Here is a 15,729-nt window from a genome sequence, read left to right as displayed (position 1 = left end):
TATAGTTTCCGGAGTTGGCCTGAAGATGGATCCAGACAAAGTAAATGCTGTACTACATTGGCCTCAGCCAACTACTCTTCGTGCCATCCAGCGTTTTTTAGGTTTTGCCAATTACTATAGACGCTTCATTCAAGACTTTTCATCCATTGCATCTCCCATTGTGGCCCTAACTCGGAAAGGGGCTAATACTAAGCAATGGTCATCTGAGGCTCTCCAAGCCTTTCAAATCCTCAAAGAGGCCTTCTCATCTGCTCCCATTCTGCGACAGCCTGATGTGACACTCCCCTTCTTCCTAGAAGTAGATGCCTCTAATGTGGGCTTAGGAGCTATTCTCTCCCAACGCTCGGAGCAACAAAAATTACATCCTTGTGCCTTCTACTCTCGGGGTCTTCTGCCCGCAGAGAAAAATTATACTATCGGGGACAAGGAGTTGCTGGCCATCAAAGCTGCATTAGAGGAATGGAGATACTTGTTGGAAGGAGCTCGCCATCCGGTGACGATCTTCACGGATCATAAGAACTTGTCATATTTGCAATCTGCTCAATGCTTGAACCCTCGTCAAGCAAGATGGTCTCTTTTCTTTTCCCGTTTTGAATTAATTATAACCTTCAAACCAGCCGCTAAGAACAAGAAAGCTGACGCTCTATCTCGAGCTTTTGTGACGTCCTCTGATGTAGAAGAGGTTCCCAACCATGCTATTCTAGACCCCAAATGTATTTCTCTGGCTGCTTCATCCACCAAAATGCTACCATTTGGGAAGACCCTTGTGCCTCCTACTCTGAGGAGGAAAATCCTTTCGTGGTTCCATGCCTCTCGTTTTTCTGGACACGCCGGTGAACACAAGACCTTTGAGATTCTCTCTCGTAGTTACTGGTGGCCTTCAATGAGGAGAGACGTCAAAGAGTTTATTGCTTCCTGTGATTTATGTTCTCAGTTCAAATCCTCCCGCAGAACTCCAGCAGGGTTGCTGCGACCACTACCCATTCCGTCCAAGCCTTGGACCCATATTAGTATGGATTTCGTTACTGATTTGCCACCAAGTAAGAATCACAATACTATTTGGGTAGTGGTAGACAGATTTTCGAAGATGGCCCATTTCGTCCCTCTGTCCGGTTTACCTTCCTCGTCTACTCTGGCTGAACATTTCATTAAAGAAATCTTCCGCATCCATGGATGTCCGTCTGAGATTGTGTCGGATAGAGGAGTACAATTCGTTTCCAGATTCTGGCGGGCCCTTTGTAAAACCTTGGGCATACGATTAGCACTCTCATCGTCTTACCATCCGCAATCTAACGGACAAACGGAACGAGTCAATCAAGATCTTGAGACTTTTATTAGGATGTTCTCTTCAGCCAACCAAGACAACTGGGTAGAATTGCTCCCTTGGGCTGAATTCGCCCATAACAACATGTACCATGAGTCATCATCCAAAACTCCATTCTTTGTGGTCTACGGTCACCATCCGTCTTTTCCGGAATTTCCTGCCCTCCCGCCCACCCAAGTTCCTGCTGTGGAGACTGCTTGTCAAACCTTCAAAAATATCTGGTCTCAGGTCAAAACCTGTTTAAAGAAGACATCTAATAAATATAAGTCTTTCGCAGATAAGAAGAGGCGGGCTATTCCACCACTAAAAATTGGAGATCGTGTCTGGTTATCTACCAAAAATATTCGTTTGAAGGTTCCATCTATGAAATTCGCCCCTCGTTTTATTGGTCCATATAGGATCATTCAAGTTATCAATCCAGTATGTGTTAAACTTCTTCTTCCTAAGAATCTTCGGATTTCCAATGCCTTCCATGTGTCCTTGCTCAAACCTCTCATCATCAACCGTTTCTCGACTCCTCCCTCAGCACCGCAGCCAGTTCAAGTTCATCAGGAGGAGGATTTCGAGATTACTGAGGTATTGGATGCAAAAATTTCGCGAGGAGTCCTCCGTTTCCTCGTTCATTGGAAGGGCTTTGGTCCTGAAGAGCGTTCATGGATCAAAGCTGAAGATCTTAATGCTCCTGCCCTTCTGAAGAAGTTTTATTCCAAAAATCCGGACAAGCCCGGTTCCAGGCGTTCTGTGCCCACCTTTAAAAGGGGGGGTACTGTCACTCACCGGACTGTGAGTGCTTCTTCCCGGACATTTAGGAACCGTGGCCGTCCTCCATCCTGAGGGACTGCGCATGCGCAGCCCTTTCTATACCTCCAGTGTATGTTCCTTTAACTTAATTGGCAGATCAGGCAACCTCCCTATATTAAGCACCTGTGGTCATCACCACATTGCCTGATCTTGGAGTCTCATTCCCCATGAGTCTCTGAAGGTGTTCCTGTGTTTCCTCGTTTATTCAGCCCAGCTGATTCCTGTGGTTTCCAAACCACTTCTACCTCTGTGGTTTCCAAACCACTTCTACTACTGTGGTTCCCATACCACTTCTACCATCTACTGTATCATCGTGACTGTGAGCTGATTCCTATCCGCTGCCTCCGTGCACTACAGTCTTCAAACCACTTCTCCTACTGTGGTTCCCATACCACTTCTACCATCTACTGTATCATCGTGACTGTGAGCTGATTCCTATCCGCTGCCTCCGTGCACTACAGTCTTCAAACCACTTCTCCTACTGTGGTTCCCATACCACTTCTACCATCTACTGTATCATCGTGACTGTGAGCTGATTCCTATCCGCTGCCTCCGTGCACTACAGTCTTCTAACCACTTCTACTCTACCATTTATTATTGGGACTGTTAGCTGATGCCTATCCGCTGCCTCCGTGCACTACAGTCTTCAACCTGCAACTCGTCTGTGTTTCATCATCGTGACTGCTAGCTGATTCCTATCCGCTGCCTCCGTGCACTACAGTCTTCAACCTGCAACTCGTCTGTGTTTCATCATCGTGACTGCTAGCTGATTCCTATCCGCTGCCTCCGTGCACTACAGTCTTCAACCTGCAACCCGTCTGTGTTTCATCGTGACTGTTTGGCTGATTCCTATCCGCTGCCTCTGTGCGCTTCAGTCTTCAGTCCTTGTCAACGCTCCCGTGTTTCCTTGAGTCTGCCTCCACTATTGCTACCCGCTATTCTCCGTGATCAACAGTGCCTGTTCAACTCTGCTCTCCCGTGTCCCATCGTTACTGCACCTGCTGGTTGCTATTGGCTACCTCCGTGTTCCCGCAGAGACCCGCTGCTGCTACTCCTCAGCACTACTCATCCATCTACTGCTGATCCGCTCTCCACGCTTTCCTGTGTTCCCTGCTGGTCTACCTACCCGTGCGCTGCACCTACTAGACCACCGCTTCACCCATCCAGGGACTTCGCATCCTGCCGGCCTCCTGCCGTTCAGGTATCTCTGCACTCCTGTCTGACTGCCTCCTGAACCACAGTATGCATACTTCTCATTGACTGTGCTGTGTATTGCATACCTTGCTGGACTGTGTTGGTTCTCCTCTGGAGTGTGCTATCCGCTGAGTCTATTGCCATCATTGACTGTGTTATCTTATGCTGGACTACTTCAAGAGACTTTCTATATTGGCAGTATTGTTCAGTCATCTATACATTTATATTGTGCATATCACTGTGGTTCAAAGTCAAGGTGCCCGTGTATATCTTGTGTTGCAGTCTCTCCCCGTGCACCTCCTCACATATATATTCAGTGGTACAACTTGCTGAAGGCAGACCACTGATCCCTGTTTCCTGTATCACCTGTTCCAGTATCCTCTCACATAGCAGTGGTACAACTTGCTATCGCAGACCACTGACTACCCGGATACCTCCACTTGGATTCCACTCCTTCACTCAGACAGCGGTACAACTTGCTATCTGCAGACCGCTGACTCTCATCACCCCCTCGTTTCTGTTGGACATTCCTCCTCACTATAGCAGTGGTACAACTTGCTACCGCAGACCACTGACTACCTTCACGTGTCCTTTGTCCATACAGTTCCTCGTGTATTACTACCTCCATATTGCCAGTGCTGCTAGTCATAGACTTTCCTGAGCATCTCATCATCTGCTATTTCCTGTTCCGTGATCACCCTGCTACCAGAGTACCATATTACCACCTATACTGCTCTGGTAAGCCTATCACCTGGTGATCCCTGGGTAAAGACTCCTAGTGCCCGTGACACCCGCATTCGGCCCTTCCTCTCCCAGGATGCCACCAAATCTCTCGTCCACTCTCTGATCATCTCCCGCTTGGACTACTGCAACCTTCTCCTTATCGGCCTCCCCCTCTCTCATCTCGCTCCCCTTAGATCTGTACTTAACGCCGCTGCTAGGCTTATTTTCCTCTCTCGCCATTCCACCTCTGTCTCCCCACTCTACCAAGCCCTTCACTGGCTCCCCTTCCCCTACAGAATCCTTTTCAAGCTCCTCACTCTGACTTACAAGGCCCTCGCCAACTCCACTGCTCCCTACATCTCTAACCTTATCTCTATTCACACTCCCTCCCGCCCACTGCGATCGTCCAATGATCGTCGCCTCTCTTCCCCTCTGATTACCTCCTCTCACGCACGTATCCAAGACTTCTCCCGCGCCGCTCCCCTCCATTGGAACAAGCTCCCCCACTCCATCAGAACTTCCCCTAATCTGTCCTCTTTCAAACGAACATTAAAAACCCACCTTTTCCTTAAAGCCTTCCAGTCTCATGCCTAAACTCCCACCAGTCGGCTACCTCTCTTTCTCATCCCTTCTTCCCTTCTCCCCCTTCCTCGACTCCGTCTCCGTTTCTCCCGTCTCTCCGTCTCATCCATGTGTCTGTCTGTCTTCCTCTCCCTTTAGATTGTTCGCTCCTTTGAGCAGGGCTCTCCTACCTCCTGTTTCCTTCACTTTTAACTGCGCTCTCCAGCTACTCTGCTCACCTCCTCTCGGTCCCTCTGCCCTCTGTCTCCTCTTGCTTCTCTCCGCTCCCCTCAGTGACTCTCAACCTGTCATCTGTGCCCACCCTCTTGGGCCATAGTTACCTGCCTATACTCACTTTTCCCCTCCCTCCCTCTCTTTCATGCTGTGCCTGAGCCCCCAGAGTTATAGTGCTTACTGTTACTTGTACTGTGCTGTTTCACCTTGTACTGTGCCATTGTTTGTCCCTGTACGGCGCTACAGATACTTTGTGGCGCCCTATAAATAAAAATTAATAATAATAATACCATCAGGACTGGTGACAGAACCTGGTTGCTCATTTTGCTCATATGTTGACTGCTTTGAATCCATTCTGAGCCCAAAGCACTTGTAGTGCTACAAATTATTTTTGACACTGCTGCAATATAGTTCTTTTTTCACAGCCAGATAAATTTCTGCAAAACAATGGGGGACACCCCAATAGCAAATGGAAGTGCTAAATATATAAATATATTTCTTATTAATGTGCTGCAATATAGTTCTTTTTTCACAGCCAGATACATTTCTGCAAAACAATGGGGGACACCCCAAAAGCAAATGGAAGTGCTAAATATATAAATATATTTCTTATTAATGTGCTGCAATATAGTTCTTTTATCACAGCCAGATAAATTTCTGCAAAACAATGGGGGGCACCCCAAAAGCAAGCAAATGGAAGTGCTAAATATATAAATATATTTCTTATTAATGTGCTGCAATATAGTTCTTTTTTCACAGGCAGAAATATTTATGCAAAATAATGGGGGACACCCAAAAAGCACTTTGAGTGCCAAATATTGAAAAAAAAAAGACTCCTCTATCCTCCTCTCTTCTCTATCGATTGTTAGCACAATTGGGGGGGTATTCAATTGTTCGTCCGGTCCTCAGGAAAACTCGCGCTCTAAAACTATTACCGTTAATACGGTAATTACTCGCTGAATTTCAGCTCGCTGCGAGCTGAAATTCAGTGAGTAAATTACCGTATGAACGGTTTTTAAGCACAATTTTACCGTATTAACGGTAATAGTTTTAGAGCGCGAGTTTTTCGGCCGTCAAGCCGAACAATTGAATACCCCCCTTGGAATCAGAATTGTATTGTCTGTCCCTGCTCTAATCAGCCTGTGACTACACCCTGCTCTCTCCCTCTGTCAAATGGCGATGGATTGCTATGGAGGCGTGTATTTATAATTTTCAAGTATCGCGAGAACCGAGCCCCGAGATCCGACAACGTCACGATGACGCCTCGATTTGGATTACGAGCGGGCGGGAGAGTACCGAGCCCGCTTGGCAAAGTTGGGATGGGTTCGGTTCTCGGGGAACCGAGCCCGCCCATCTCTAATTTGATTGTAAGAATTTTGTCATAAATGCACTTCAGTGTGTAATAATAAAGGTGGTACAATAGTGAGGAAGTTTTCTCTCTTCTTCATGGCTGTGACAGGAATAAGTTAAAAGGATAACTATATTACACAACCTTTGCAATTTGGTTTAAACAGACCAATAAATTGTAAATATTATTATGGTTTATGCTTCACATGATTATATACTTTTTATTTTTTATTATAGGTTGACTTATGATTATGATTGATATTATTTCCACACAACCATTAGTCACCGACTACTTAACCAGTTTTAACTTATGGGCATTATCAAAAAGTTTGTTACTGGAACTAATTACTAAAACATAACACAGTACTGTCTGTTCAGGTGGGGTGCAAATTTCAGACAGTGAAAATGCAGACACAAATAATACTGACACGGAAATCCCGACAGCGGTGTGGGAAGAGCCCTATTTCTCTCAGTACAGGGCTGGGTACTCCTAGGGAGGGGTCCCGCATTTTTTTTGCAGACCCGAACTCCCTAGGGTATCCAGCCCAGTGCCACCGGCCCCAGCTGGCTAAGCCTAGGACTGCTTGGAGGAGAATAGGGGGAACCCCATGCTGTTTGCCGATTTTCCTCCAGCCAGCCTTAGGCCCGCTGGCTTTGCTGTTTTAATGCATCGTCATTGTCGGCAATCACACTCTCTGTATTTTGTCAGTGTAGGTATTTAGACTGTAGGTATTTTCTCCATGTAGCTATTTAGACTGTAGTTATTTTCTCCATGTCTGTATTTACACTGTAGGTATTTTCTCCATGTCTGTCAGTGGTAGTCATATTTCCAACGGTGAAAATATATTCAATCTAATTTGATCAAATTATTAATGGCCATTGATATTATTTTATGTTCTTATTTTTGGTACTTGTTCCAATTTTACAAATATATGTCTAACTTGTCTTTAACAGCATGATTAGTTTTACAGTGGTGATTATTGAAAGTTACACAGCAATAAGATAATTGCTGAAGACTTAATTATTTTAATTGCTTGTTTGAGTTTGGATAGTCACATTGGTTCCAAGTTGGAGTTGATAATGGGGATTATTTTATAAATAACTTTTGTTTCTGTTATAATTAAAGCGTCCTGTAAAACCCAAAACATGTCGTATACAAATAGTATTATCACTTTGTGATGGAGAGTATGTTGGGGCACCCTACGCGCACCCTACATTATTTACAGTCAGCTAATTCCTTTTAGTTTGCCTGTCTTGCATGCCAAACCAATGCAAGAACATACAGATATAGACTGTATGTACATCCACAATTGCCCTTAGTTTTTTCTCTACATTTCCATGCCAACATCACCTTAAACCCTGTTCCATATAAAACATCAGCATAATTTTATCTGTGTGGCTCCTCTCGATGTCCCAGCGCTCACCCCCTTTTGAAAGTCACAGAGGTCTCTTTCTGTAGCCATGGTAGTCATAATATGGAGCAAAGGTATCTGCACACCATTAGTGTACATGATGCTAGGAATGATGATGTGGTTACGTAACTATGAGCCACACCTGAGTGGAGGCACCTGATTTTAGTATACTTTGCATCACCCGTTTACTCAAGTGTTTCAGTTACCTGTAGCTTAGTTATATTTAGTGATTTGCTCTGATGCACCACTTGGTTTGAATGATGAAGAAGTAAGTATGCAGTAAAGCCTGAGTAGTGAGTCAGTACCTGTGACTTACCTGACAAAAAAAGAGTAGGTTGTTCCTGTATTGCATGATGATAAATAGCAGGTGTGGGAGGTGGACGGTCACAGGATTTGAGTACTGTCCAAGAGTTGCTATTACTATTGTAAATCCTCAACCTAGATAAAGGAGACTGGGCAATATCACCACAACCTTAAAGCAGCAAAATTGTTACAGTAGTAAAGAGACACTTCTTTTATTCTTTATTTATGTATGAAAACACATCTATGTCTGTTATTACAACATTATTTTTGTGCACATTTGTTATTATTTGTAATGCCCCTCTGAGCTCTGTCTGTACTGTGACACCCTCCCTCTCCCCCCTCTGGATCACATCTCATCACATGACACGCTGAGAGCTTTGAACCTGTGTCTGTGTAGCAGACTGACCGTGTCTGTGCCTGGCAGCCATTTTTGTTTGCTATCCAGAGAGCTATTGAAAAAGAGGAAATGGTTTGTAGTAGAATAGCTAAGAAAAATGCATGCTTAAAATGGACTTAGATTTCTTTTCTTTAAACAGCAGCTATGTCGGATTGCTGCTTTGATTTGAGAGAAATGGAAGTATGTTTGGAATGTGAGCTATCCACAGATAGAAGCACGGGCAACTGCAGACAGCTTCAAGATCAGACAATATTTATATTGTTCTCGGACGACAACAGACCCTGTTTTAGACCTGTATCCTCAACAAAGCAAACTTCCCAACTGTTTTAAATAACAATATAATTTTTACACATCCACAGGCACGTCATCCTTTGCTTTCAAAGGGATACCTTTTATATTTTATATATAGGAAAAGGCAGTTTATATAGGAAAGCTCATCTATAGGTATAAGCAGGGCCTGATCAACCACTAGGCTGACCAGGCTGCAGCCTGGGGCGCTGGGTCCCGGGGGGCGCGGCGCTGCGGGTATTTATTTTTTTTTCTTCATTAATTTTTTTTTTCCGGGGTGGGAAGGGGGGGGGGTGTCGCCGCGGGGGGGTGGAGGGCTCGGCGATCAAAAGCATTGGTGGTCAGTGGTTAGCAACACACAGCCAATCGCCAGGCTGCCTGTTGCTGTGCAGCAGACAGGAAGCAGGACGTCTTCACTTCCTATCTGCTGATCTGAGGAGAGGAGCGACGCTGGCACAACTACAGGTAAGTGAAGGGGAGAACTGCCCTGCATATCTATAGGGAGGGGGGGGAACTGCCCTGCATATCTATAGGGAGGGGGGGGAACTGCCCTGCATATCTATAGGGAGGGGGGGAACTGCCCTGCATATCTATAGGGAGGGGGGGAACTGCCCTGCATATCTATAGGGAGGGGGGGGGACTGCCCTGCATATCTATAGGGAGGGGGGGGGGAACTGCCCTGCATATCTATAGGGAGGGGGGGAACTGCCCTGCATATCTATAGGGAGGAGGGGAACTGCCCTGCATATCTATAGGGAGGGGGGGAACTGCCCTGCATATCTATAGGGAGGGGGGGAACTGCCCTGCATATCTATAGGGAGGGGGGGGGGGGAACTGCCCTGCATATCTATAGGGAGGGGGGGGGAACTGCCCTGCATATCTATAGGGAGGGGGGGAACTGCCCTGCATATCTATAGGGAGGGGGGGAACTGCCCTGCATATCTATAAGGAGGGGGGAAAACTGCCCTGCATATCTATAGGGAGGGGGAGAACTGCCCTGCATATCTATAGGTAGGGGGGACTGCCCTGCATATCTATAGGAAGGGGGGGGGGACTACCCTGCATATCTATAGGGAGGGGGGAACTACCCTGCATATCTATAGGGAGGGGGGGAACTACACTGCATATCTATAGAGAGGATGGGGGAACTACCCTGCATATCTATAGGGAGGGGGCGACGACTACCCTGCATATCTATAGGGAGGGAGAGGGGGGACTGTCATGCACATGTATAGGGAGGGAGAGGGGGACTGTCATACAAATCTATAGGGTGGGAGGAAGGGGGCTGCCATGAAAATCTATAGGGAGGGAGAGAGGTTGATATGTATGAAGGAGGGCAGAGGAGGGGGGCTGATATATGTGACTGGGGGAGTTTTGATGTGACGGGGGGGGTAGCTACAGAGTGGAGGTAAGGAAAATAGCTGCAAGGGGGATGGATGCAGGGTGGGAGGTAAAGAAAATGGCTGCAGCAGGGGTTAAGGAAAATGGCTGTGGGGGGGGGGGTTGTGGTTAAGGAAAATGGCTGCAGGGGGTATTTAAAAAAATAGAGCAGCTTTGGGGGGCAGAATCTCATGATTGTGTGGTGGTCACATGGGTGGTCTCAGCAATCACTAGAATACTAAATATTAGTGAGATGGGGCTGGTAGAGGTTTGTATTTGATTGACAACAATTATTCAGATATTGCTTATATTTGCCTGTCCAATGGGGTACTTTTAGCTGGCCATAATGGAGTGTTTTGTTTTAACTAAAGGGCCTAATCATTCAGGGTTTGCATTATAATACATTTTCAAAACAGGACGCCAACTTTCCAGAAGCCAGCGAGAGGATAACAAAGTTGCAAGAGAGAAGAGCAAGAACAGGTAAGAGACAATGGCACAATCTGTCTAAATTTGAATGCTGGAGAATACACCTGAACATTCATATTCAGGAGTGTTCCTATACACCTATATATTCGGAGGAGGGGGGGGGGCGCTGCGGCCGTATTAGCCTAGGGCGGCCAGAACCCTTAATCAGGCCCTGGGTATAAGTTTACCAATGTAATAAAAACTGGAGATGCTCAGGCTCGGTTCCTCGAGAACTGAACACACCCGAACTTAGGGGATCTGAGTACCGAGCCGGCTCGCGCGCCCTCGGAATTGAAAACGAGGCAAAACATCATTGTGACGTTGTCGGATCTTGGATCTAGCTTGTTTTGAATTCCTTTTTAAGATCCAACATAGCGAGGGGTGGGAGGGAGGGCGGACCCCCATTTTTCTTTTCTGCCACTGCTGTGTGGCAATGTTTCCTAGATGTGCTAGGAACTGCCGTGTGTTTGTGTCATTGCTCTGTCGCTTAGCATCCAGCCAGGTCGCTGCAGTATTTGGCTGATAGTGTATGAAAATAATATTGTGACTTGTGAGGTGATCTAAATTGACTGCAAATGACTTGAAATTAGTGTTATTGATGTTAATAATAATGTAGGAACAAAAAAAGAGCAAAATTATGTTATTTTAGGATTTTTTCTAAAAATTCCAAAACCAAAACACACGAGGGCGGTTTTGCCAAAACCAAAACATGAAGCTAATCCAGATCCAAAACCAAAACCAGTTCAAGGGGTCAGTGAGCATCTCTAATAAAAACATTCAAAACTACAAACGTGACACATGAAATTTGGTCGTTCCTATGTCCCTTTCTGTCATAAATTATTTAAGACAGAAATTAGGCTCATATCAGCAGTATTTTAAGAGAAACATGTCTTTTCTGGCATGTCCATTCTCGTCTGGGTCCACATTCTTGCAAATAGTTACACATAGGCCCCTAATTATTAATGACTGCATTTTTAACACAAACCCTTATAATCTTTATCGCAAAAACACAAGAATTGAAAGATTGTGTGTATTTATTAAAAATCTTTAACAGGAACAACAGTCTTGAAAAACTGCTGTTCCTGGGAAGACCCCTTTCCTATCTTTTCTATGGTCACTATCACAAAGTGACCACCTTTGTGATAGTGATAGGAGGGGAGAGCAGTAAGATGCAGTGAGGGATCTGAAGGTCCCCCTACCCCATACAGCAGACCTGAAAATGTACACATACGTACATTACCGTATGTGTTAATGGCTTTTCATTCCTTATTAAATTGCGGTAAACAGCAGACCCCATAGACTTCTATGGGGACTGCTCTGTATTTTAAAAAAATAATGCAAAGAAGCAGATATCTATGATATCTGCTGCAATGCACTGTTGATACATTGCCTGGTACTCAGATTTGTGTCTGTTCCCTGAAAATGGCAGTTTTTGGAGAATTTCAATGAAAATGAGAATTAATAAATAGGCCCCATAGTGTTTGAATAGAAGAACTTCCTAAAAACATAAAGTTGGCATGTACCTATGTATGCAGGCAAATGCACTGATTGTCAGCATATTTTGCAGATTGTAAATTACCTTTAGTGTGTTAACTGTCCTCCACAGCACCAATCCCCACAGTGTTAATTAGAGTCATTGTCACTACAATAACTTCTACCATTCCGCTCATACATTTTCTTTTAAATCACTCATTAAGATATAAAGGACTACTCCATTTAAACCCTTGTCTTACCCAGGATGGCACTAAGTTTCTATTACTGAATCTCATTGAACAGAACATTGTGCCTTTTTGACTGTTATTATAAGAAGGGTTAGTTTGAAGGGAGTACTAAAATTCTTCAGTGGAGGAGCATATTGTATTTAGTTTTTTGGCCTTTTCATCTTCAAATAGTTATCACCTGATCATGATTTTTACACCTCAGAATGTGGCAATTCCAAGCATATGACTGGTGCCATATAAGAGGTTTTTCTGCTTCTCCTTATTTGGAAGGCTTACGACATAGCAGCAGCTAGTGGGTAGACGGCTAGCCTCCCAAATCAGCACAACTAATTACCTGCAAATTAGATGCAGCATGAGTAAAAGACAGCATCTAATCATGAGCCAGCTCTTACTTCCTATTGCACCTGCCTGGTTGAGGATTGAGCACCTGAGTCACTGTAAATTCCATCCAATAAACCAGCTTCGGTAATGATAAAAGTAAGCCAATAATAGCATTATATTTAAATGAGGATATGAGGGATAATCTTTTCTGAAATAAAAAAAGAGTACAGCTCATGTCAAGAAGATGCTGGACTCTTCTACCTCAGAACCTGAGGAAGAAATTAATGATTATTACCTCTCTTCCTGTTACGGGACTGAACAAGTAAAATAATGTGATAACTTAAGTGTCATCGTGAAGGCTGGTCCAAGAACAGCTCAGTTCCTTGATTCTGCCCAGTCTGATTTTAAGGAGGCACACTACGTTACCAGATGCACCTGACATTGAGCCATCTATTACTGGTAGTTGTGCAAACCGTGCCCTTGTTAAATACATTAGTGGTATCCAAAGGAGCCCTAGTAAAGACAGTTACAAATTCTCATAGAGCTACATGGCTCTGAAGAGCTGGCTTACCAGATTTAGCTCCAAATCGCATCCCAAATGACATCCCACACCTCTGTATTGCAGGCACGTTTAGTTAAAACATTTTATAAGGCTAAAAACTAATTTGCAGAATTTAATAGAGAATAGGTCAGATAAGAAACTCTTCCTACGAGCGAGTATCTCCTTTTCAGTCAATGAATCGTCCTGTGAAACCAGAGGCCAGTTCAAGCTGAACAGAGGCAGATATGACCAACGTGTGGTCTTCCAGCAAGAGGGAAGGACTTACAGGTGACTGGTTTTCAGGTCCATTTTATCAAATCTTGCCAGTTCGATGTTTAACAAGGTAGGGTCAATATCACCCAGGACATAGCAAATTATGTGTACCTGATAATTTCTTATCCTAGAAGAACTCTGACAGGTTAATTCCTAATCGTAGTAGAGATAGGATAGGAAATTATAGCTAAACATAATTTGCTTATTTCCTTTTTAGACTCCATGTTACTAATTGAGCAACTCTTGCTGCACAATGTTGAACTGGATACCTCTTTATGATCCTGTGCCTGGACTTATGATTGCTGTTTCAGGTTTCATGACTTCATTCAGTTCAGAACCATTGAAAAGCACAAACCTTGTATTTGCTAGCTAACGTGGACTTGCACCTGCTACATGCTGCTGACAATATGAACTATAAGCATTACTGTGCTCATGTTATCTTGCTACATATCGAATTTAGGAAAGGTGTACATTTTATAGTGAACCATCTAGTTATTATTTCACATATCGTAATCCAATTACATTTCCAGCCAGAGATTGATCTGTTATTTGTCTCTATGCATATGATAGACAATGTTTAGATTGTGACGGGGTTCTTGCATCTTGTAAATGTGTGTATTTTTGCTATATTACTATTTTACTCAAGAAGTTCAGAGATTGCTAGCAATTGGGATCCATCTTTGCCTACATACTAAACGGATTCCGACACCTCATCTACTACCTAAAGAACGACCCTGCAAGCCACCCCTTGTCCCGCAATCCATCTGGGTCCTCTCCAGGAACATGGCAAGTCCTATCCAGCACAAAATCAAAAAACCTCACTGCTCTGCCAGTGCTGTACTCGAATATGATGAGACAGGAAAAAGAAAGTAGGAGTACACACCTTCTGGAGGTGTCAAATTTTTTCCTGTCTCTACTTAGCTAAGGATTAACCCACTTATGTGGGCTGCCATGGAAAATGATACCGCATGCCCTCAGCCTTCCTTTAAAGTGCTTCCCAAGACAAGTTTTCCCTCTTGTCAGAAACTACTCTATGCCTTTAAACACAGTTCTGGAATTAGCTCTTCCACAAGGCATTAAAGGATGCTTTCCATTTGTGGATCTAGCTACAAAAGTTAGTCATTTCCTTAGAATTTTATGGGGGAAAAAAATTCCAGTGGACATCGAAGGTATTTTGCTTGGCAATATCTCCTTACACCTTTACAAGATTAATGTCAACAAATCAAAGTCCATGTATTCCACGGAACTTCTCTGGTATTGCTGGTATGTCACCCACTACTTACACTTCACATTTGTAACGCACAGGTACATGATAATCTTTTATAGCAATTAGGTTAGACAATAAACTATCTAAACATCCTTGAGTTTTAAACTCGGAACCAATAAACTCTAGCTCAGAGTTCTCCCAAGTTTATTTCACTCCCTCAAGTGTGTTCACATTCAAGTAATTGGCCAAAATCCAACGATTAGAGTGTGATCTTCATAATTTCCATGATGATAGAAGTGAAAGACAATGTTTTGTTCAGACTTTTCCTTACCCTCTATTAATATGATGGAAGCCCCATGTTCTATGAGGATAACCACCGATTGGGAAGGTGTCATTCTGGAACAAACAGTAAAAGGGTCTTTGGATGGAGACAGAAAACAGTCTTCATATCAATTTATTGGATTAGAGGGTGTTCAATTTAGTCCATCAGGGCACTATTTCAATACTATTTAAAACAGAAAATATATTCTTCTTTGCCTAGATAACAGGACAATGGTGTTCTACATAAATTAAATGGGAAAAAATATCAGTCCAAAAATATTTATAAGTAGGCTCTTGAGATCTGGAAATGGGTAATGCTTAAATAGATCCACCTTAAAGCATGTGATGTGCCAGGAGAATTTAATATAACATACAGGTTAGTGGGTAATAAGACAGATTTTCTTGCATCTCCAGGGTGTGTACTAGTCTCAATATTTGTGACCAGAGTATGGTCCCCAGTAGATTGGAGCTTGGCTGATGGACACTTTATTGTTCCTGAAGCCTTTGGAACCTTTACACATTCCGCCTGCCCTCCCTTTTAAGGAAAGTGCTACATCCACGTGATCATTCTGGTTTATCTAGTCTGGCCATCCAAAACGGTTTTTCTTGATCAAGGGACAGAAATTACCAATGAGATGCAGAATTAATTTGAACATATCAGATCCATGGCTAGCTGTGACACCATAGGTTCCTGCAACCCTCCTCCTGATTTGCGATTGGCCTCCATTATGTACCAAGGGTATAGGCAACATACAAAGAAACTGAGGGAGAAGTCATTGAATTGATAGCATTAGGCTCATCTGCAGGCTCTGTAAATGGATGTATGATGGCCAGGTACACTCACAAATATGGTGTGCAATTACAGCATTTATAGAACTCCTCCCAGCAGTGATATTGCACATATGAATGGTACAAA

The 15,729-nt window shown here is 43.9% G+C and overlaps 1 long non-coding RNA gene across 1 annotated transcript in view; it reads left to right on the top strand.

Annotated features, from left to right (window-relative positions):
- The window catches only part of LOC142097932 (uncharacterized), a 60,426-nt gene that overhangs the window by 24,809 nt on the left and 19,888 nt on the right, over positions 1-15,729 (top strand). The gene's annotated exons all lie outside the window — the stretch shown is intronic.

Source organism: Mixophyes fleayi, chromosome 1 (genome assembly GCF_038048845.1).
Source record: "Mixophyes fleayi isolate aMixFle1 chromosome 1, aMixFle1.hap1, whole genome shotgun sequence".
In the NCBI taxonomy this organism is placed as follows: domain Eukaryota; kingdom Metazoa; phylum Chordata; class Amphibia; order Anura; family Limnodynastidae; genus Mixophyes; species Mixophyes fleayi.
The sequence above is the reverse complement of the archived record's forward strand: the minus strand, read 5'-3'. Positions and strand labels throughout refer to the sequence as shown.